At 37.2% G+C, this 6,733-nt stretch overlaps 1 long non-coding RNA gene across 1 annotated transcript; it reads right to left on the bottom strand.

Moving 5' to 3' along the window:
- Positions 1-2,387: 2,387 nt before the first annotated feature.
- LOC311034983 lies at positions 2,388-3,377 on the bottom strand. The gene is made up of 3 exons (XR_014599660.1): positions 3,318-3,377; positions 2,600-2,675; positions 2,388-2,457 (listed from the first exon to the last, which is right to left on the bottom strand). It is a non-coding gene; the product is annotated as an uncharacterized lncRNA (long non-coding RNA).
- Positions 3,378-6,733: the final 3,356 nt, after the last annotated feature.

The following is a 6,733-nucleotide window of genomic DNA, read 5'->3' as shown; positions in this document are numbered from 1 at the left end:
TGTGTGTGTGTGTGTGCGTGCGTGAGAAATTTTAGAAAATACTGAATTTATCCATCTCTGAAGTGTGTGTGTGTGTGTGTGCGTGCGTGCGAAATTTGAGACATTGTGAGGATTTTTGAGTTAGGCTATTATCACTGGTATACAGTACAGTACAGACAGTTGTGTATGAACTTGGGGTCCTTGACATGGAAATGTTTGAGAACCACTGCAATATACAGTATGTGTTTGTACGCATGTACATGTGAATGAATGCTTGCTTACCCAAAAATGGCTCTGTATTCTGGAAGCTGGTAGTGCTGATAGCTGTAGTGCGGCTGAGTCCAGAGAAGGCTTTTTCTGCGATGTTAAAGAGCACTTTCTTCTTCTCCAGCGTACAGCTGGACACTACCAGCAAACTGGAATTACTGGAAACACCAGGAGACACACAGCACACATCTCAAAAGAGTGCTACCACATTTTCAACCACAAATGTAATTTATTCAGTCTCTAAAATTCAGTCCCTTACATATCTTATTTTCCTTTTGGCTAATATGTCATGGAATCACACACATCACTCTTTTATAATTTGTTGTACGATGTTGCTTGTAGAAATGTATGCTAATTTTACTACTTTCTTTTTTATTTGTGAAAATGCGTGAATTATTATTATTAGGACTTTTATTTCTATAAAATAATAATTGATTCTTATTTTTGCCAGCCCAAAATACGGATGCCAGGGTTAATTCGGTTAAAAATAGTTTTGGATGAAATACGCCAGGCGCACAAGAAAGTACCAATTGTTAACCACGGGGTTGTTGGCGGGCAATATTTATGTATAATATATATTTTTTTACATTCATGGTGTAGCCCCTTTAAAATGTAAGCCATTTAACATCATCACAACACACTCACATGACTTGGTAGACATCACAGGGTGGATAAAAGTCCATGCATTATAATAATAATAATAATAATTATAATTACTATTATATTTTGCTGTACGTTTTTTAAGCTGTCATAAGACGCTCTACAGATGAGGTTACCTCTCTAGCGAGCAGAACCAGGTGGTGCAGGAACTCAGGAAAGTCTCCTTGAGACTGTGTCAGATGGTCAAACACTGCATGGATGATGACGTCTTTCTCTGGAGGAGTAGGCACCAGCAGCATCTCTGCAGTCTGCTTCGGAGTCAGGAGGTGTAGAATCTGGACACGTTTAAGACAAGAGACAGACAGACAGGACATAATGGGAGAGGGCAGGATATGAGATTTAACCACTGAAGCCCTATTTTATACGTAATCGAATTATAATGTCACACTCGCAAATCAGCTATTACGTTTTTTAAAATCTTGCAATCCTGTGATGACATGCCCAAAATATACGCCAGGTTGAAAGGTTATTAAGCTACTGAAATTGTAGTGTCAAGTACAAACAATCAAATCAATGTTTTCAGTAAAAATGTTCAGATTATCCACACTCACTCCAGAGAAGTCACGGTTGAGGTCATAGAAGTCTGTGATGGGGGCGAACATGGAGAAGAATCCAAAGTTCTCCTCCAGCCATTCTGCACTATGGCTGGATGAGGAGACACACTGAGGATCTGAAGATAAATACACAAGTCAGTGTAGGCTATAATAGTATAGTATTAGAATAGAGTAATGTTTTACTCAAAAATGTACCCTGAAAGCAACAGAAATTCCTGTACATCTGCAGACAAATGGTCCTCTGAGCTTGTCTCTAGCTATGGCTACTTGGTTCACTTACCGGACGTGTTGTGATGTAGCAAGAAGGAATGGATGAAGTGTTAGTACATCACTGGGCTGTGGTTGTGATCAGGATCCATGAGACGCATATGATGACTCAGGTCTTTTACTCTGGACCCAGCAATGCAAAGAAATGTATCATTATTCCGGGACTATTTTGTGTATTTCGACTATAAGTGTTTTCCAAACGTAGGGTCTTACTCTTGACCCATTTTTGGGTCACAGACCAGGTTTTATGAATTAAAGTAAGGTAAAGTTTTTTAAATCAACAGATTTTCAGAAATTAAAGAAAAGGAAAAGGAATACAAAAGATTTTCAGAAGATTTTAAGAAATACATTTTTTAAATATGCATACTTTATAATTCATAATGATTTTTCTTAAAAGTTTAGGTCCCAGGAAGTCACCAAATGTATCTTTCAGGTCTCAAGCTGAAAATGTTTGGGAAACAGTTATGTTCTAGAGAAGATAGCATTCCCTTTATAAACGGGACAACTCACAGGGCTTGGTAAACAGGACAGGTGAAGTTCTTAAAGCTGAGGCAGTCGAGGAGGCTTATGGGAACTGTAGGCAGCAGAGGCAGCAGTTTGATCTGGAACCACATCCTGATGAAGTCTGGGTCTTCCAGTTTCTCCTGGGTATCATCGACTCTGACATAGTGAGGTTGCTACGGGCAGCACAGTGCATGAAACGGGCCACATTTTCCACTGCGTTGGTAAGCTGGTAGAAGAGATGGGGAGAAGGATAATGGATGTACAGGCATGACTTTCCTATCCGACGACATCTAGAATAGAATTTGGAATCCTTTGTGTAATACATTTAAATTAAAGAAATTCAGAAACAATTAATAAAGCCTTCTCACGCCACATGATCTTTCTTCAAGGGTGATGCTGCAAGTGTCCTGGACCTCAGTGGTGTCATTGCCCATGTCCAAATAGCTGTTCAACGAGCAAGCACAATAATCAGCATCATATTCATAGATAATGGACATAACCTGCAATATTTCTGGATGGCCACCAGAGGGTGCCCAGAGGCTGACATTTGTTATCACTCCAAAAGCAGGACATTGTTGACCTTTGTCTTGTTAGGTTCACTATCACAAAGTGACAAATTCCTTGTGTCGGTTTGTATTTAAGTTCCCTTTAATAATTTTAACTTTGTTCAGCCACCTACCCTGTGTTCACATCTTAGTAAAGGGCTTGTGTTTGTCTTTCCTTTTGTAATCTTTGTGTCCTGCCTTGCTTAGGTCACTTGTTTAAGGTTACAATCAACAATTCCAGTTATTACTCACTCAATATTTGCTGTCTCGCATGTAATATTCAAAGAAACGTTTTGAGTTAATCCATAAATAAACGTTGCCCTTTTGTTGATTTCCATTATTTTGTGTTGTGTTGTGTTGAATGTGAAAGGAAACAGAAGTCCACTAACACCACCGGCACTCTTAATTAAACTAGTTCGGCTCATCCAGGAAAATCTGTGACTTTGGTCAAGACTAGCCTGCACAACATAATTGGAAAGACATGGACGCTGGACTGTACATGCATCTACTCACTGTATGAAAGAATATGAATTGTACTTACAACACTTGGTGGAAGGCATACTTGATTTGGTCAGGGAGTTGCCCATGGGGTAAGAATCTCTGTAATAGTGGCGGTACAACATGGTTGAACCAATCCTCCACATTTGTCACATCAAACTCTTCCATTGGGTCTAACCCTATGGACGTATTATGTGGCGTGTACATGCCAGCCAGCTCAGCTAGGGTCCAGTTCAGCAGGGTCTGGGTCAGAGTCATGCTTCCGATCTCGGATACATTTCTCTGGAGAGCAACAGATAGATAGGAATGTCAGGGTCATGTCAGGTTAGCAGATGTAATATGCATAACCATAATAAACTAGTCATATAAAAACAAGTAATTGGCTTCTCATATATGCATATAGTATATGTATGTACGCTGTATGTACCTCACGTGTGAGATACACAAACTCACTGACGAGGCTCCCAACAGGTCTGAAAGCTCCCATCAACCCATTCACCACCTGCAAGTGTTTCAAAAAGAACAAAATAATATTGTTTAAGGTTATGAAGATTACCATCAACAATCTGGTAAAAGTTTAATTGGATGAAAGAAATGTATAATATTTAAAGCTATGCAACCTCTCTGAAGCTATTCTGTGGTGGTGGTGGTGGTGAGTAGGGGCTATGTGAGGTGTATGTGTATCCGGGGGTGGAGGTGGGGGTGGGCCCAGGACCACCGGTCATCAAGCTGTGGAAGATCAGGCTGAGGGTCCCGTTGTCCAGGCCTGCAACCTCAGGCCTCAGTAGCAGCTCAGCCTTCTGTTCTGGAGACAGCAGGTGAAGAACCTCCAACTGCAACCCGTAAGACACGGAGATAAGGAAGGTCAATTCATAGACAGTGTAGGGGAAGTTACTTTTAATTATTACACATGACTTTCAATTAAAAGTAATCATCGTCTTCACTTGGACCACAATAACAAAGGGTGGGTGTAAAAAATGTATCTGTCACCCCCCAGACGTTACGTTTCGCGTCCGGAGGAGCAAGCCGTTAATTCAAAGTATACCGTTGACGTTTAATTGTTTTGTTTTAGTTTTTTTTATCCCAAGAGAACAGTCGAATAATGACAGTTACAAAAATATAAGCCTGTATTTGGCCTCCCAAAAGATGCATAACAAAGAGGCATCAAATAGAACAAATAGACCAATTCCAATATTAATTTTGTGAACGTGAACACAGCTTCTGAACCATTCCTTAGCTCCATGGTTACTGAACTAAATATTGGACCCAATCGTCACAAGACACACAATATGTACAAGATTTTCATACGAAAATGGAACATTTGTGGTAAAATACGAACATTCGTGGTAAAATATATACCATATAAATAAAAGGCCCTGTTACAATGTTGAGCAGAAACAGGAGCACATCTAGCATAAGACTGAACTAGAATTTTCACAATTCAGGGCAATTGCAAAGTGTGGTTGCGCCGAATTAGAGTTCTGGGTTGCGGCCATGGGGGTCCAAGGAATCCATCGTCACATAGTTCACAGTCCAGTCTCCAGTGGTGTTGAAGATCTCAAAATAAATTATTGTTAAAGCAAACTTGCCTTTTTTTTTTACCTTATTGTTCTGATCTGAGATATTGAGAGGAGACAATACCCTGTGTATATAGAGTAAATGGCATATCTGCTATTTGCAAACAAGTTGTAAATACTCAGAAGACATTTCACGTTTTCCTTATATTATGATGTCATGTTTTGTGAGTATAAGATTCAGCACCTATTTTCCCCCAGCCTGATAATAGATATTAAATACCTTGTAATGTACTTGGGAATGTCTAACCATATAATACATGTGGAACCATTACGATACATGTCGACCTGGCTAGTAGCTGGGTTGAAGCCATACCATTTTGTATATTGTAAAATAGATACTCCCCAGCATATCAGGCACATCAATGTTACTGAATGGCGTCAATACCACAATGAAAAACTATTGTTTAGCCTACATTGTGACAGACTTGTCATCACCAGGCAGGAGTTTTGGTTAAGCTCTAATGTCCATGTAGATTGCTTCACAGTTTTACACACAGTAGAGGGATTGAAGTCCATTTTGTCCAGCAGGCAGAGATTATAGTCTGACAACACTTTCAATTACAAGCTTTGACTCTTGCATGGATCAAACCGTTAAGTGGATAAGTTGGTCAAATAAATTAAAACACACAGATTGTAGAAGGCAAAAATTATTGTCAGTTAAACAAAAAACTTTTGTGTATTATGTTCATATGTGTATGGGCTTAGGTATTAAGAGATGTTACATTCCAAAGTTTCACTTTTTGTTCAGCTTTAGTAGTGAAGAACCCTTCTGATTATGAATAGTAATTCCAAAAAAAAAAAAAACACACATCTGTATTCATTGTAAATGTTAAATACATGTGACTAAATACATTACCAAACATATAGATTCACTTTTCAACCACATGGTAAAAAGAATAATAAGTAGAGACAAAGCAGAGCAGATATAGTTTAAAGTATTTATTAACACAATTGTATTATTGGTACCTTTACTGTAAGCAACACCATCAATATATTTGGTATAATGTCCTATCAATTATTGTTATTATAGTTGTTGTTATTATGACTATATATGTAATAATAGTATGGTTATATTTTATGATTCTATATATAGGTTAATTATAGTTATTATTGATAATTATACAATTATATAGTATGGTAACTATTATATTTATTATATGCGTAACTATTACAATGCCTGTAAACAGTTTATTATTGACAGATATATTGTTGATGCTATAATGATTATTATTACTACTATTACTGTTATTATCCAAAATTATATTCTAACTTTTAAGTAAATTCAATATTTTCCAGGGTGAAGCAAAAAACCCGCCTCGTATTTCAGCCAATGTAGGAGTGCACGGGGAAAAAAATTCTTGCACCGACCCATTTGTTAAAAAAGGGGATCAAGCAAGCTCCTGGTAAATATATTAATATATTATTAAACAACATGTAACATTCTGAAAAAATAGGTACAAATTGTAGGGCTGCAACTATATTGATTAAGTTAATTATCTCAAAGTGTATTTTGTAGATATCTAATTTTGTATTTATCAATGAATCAATGTGTAACATTTTCCATAATTATTTTGGGATTACATTTATTAGTTTAATTAGGAAATTAAGTCCTATTTTAATAAGTGTATATTGGCTGTTTGAATAAAATTACATTTTTTGTCAAAAAGAATTTAAAAATAATTTAGTCCTAATAAGTGTTACAGTCTTACAGCCCTAAAAACAAATGGTGAGTTAAACATTTACAACATGCACATGTAAATATAAGGTAGTGGGTCATGAAAAGGCAGTATACAATCCAAAATAGTTTGTTATGCATTTGTTAGAATTGATTATTTCATGTGTGAGTTTGTTTATTATTAAATTCAGGGATGGCCAATATTGT

This window comes from Gymnoscopelus microlampas (assembly GCF_963454915.1).
Source record: "Gymnoscopelus microlampas genome assembly, chromosome: 19".
Taxonomy (NCBI): Eukaryota; Metazoa; Chordata; class Actinopteri; order Myctophiformes; family Myctophidae; genus Gymnoscopelus; species Gymnoscopelus microlampas.
The sequence above is the reverse complement of the archived record's forward strand: the minus strand, read 5'-3'. Positions and strand labels throughout refer to the sequence as shown.